Source organism: Sinocyclocheilus rhinocerous, unplaced genomic scaffold (genome assembly GCF_001515625.1).
Source record: "Sinocyclocheilus rhinocerous isolate Xijiao unplaced genomic scaffold, SAMN03320098_v1.1 scaffold3041, whole genome shotgun sequence".
NCBI classification, from domain to species: Eukaryota; Metazoa; Chordata; class Actinopteri; order Cypriniformes; family Cyprinidae; genus Sinocyclocheilus; species Sinocyclocheilus rhinocerous.
This window is the reverse complement of record NW_015638629.1, coordinates 89,677-90,048: the sequence shown is the minus strand read 5'-3', so window position 1 is coordinate 90,048 and position 372 is coordinate 89,677.

Sequence of the window (372 nt, the reverse complement as noted above, 5' to 3'; positions counted from 1 at the left end):
TTCTCCCTGAAGAAATGAGACGTAAACAAAGGAATAACCATCCATATTACAACATTATTGTTTCGTTGGACTAAAAGTGCTCTATGGGATGTTGTTCAGTGGACCCTTACCTTTCTAACTAAATCACAGCTAAATGATCTATCATTTACAGCAGTGGATGCGTTTGTGACTCGTTATTACGATGAATCTGGTACGTACTGCATTTTGATTATGCCTGTTTTGATGTGTACTGCTTACACATATTTAGCAAAAACATTCCTTATAAGCTTTCCATTGAAAAACAGCGATCTATCGTCGATGCTTAAGGCTTAGACCTTTAGAATGATATATAGTTTGTCAAGATTAATTATGTCCCTTTTCATTTAATCTATT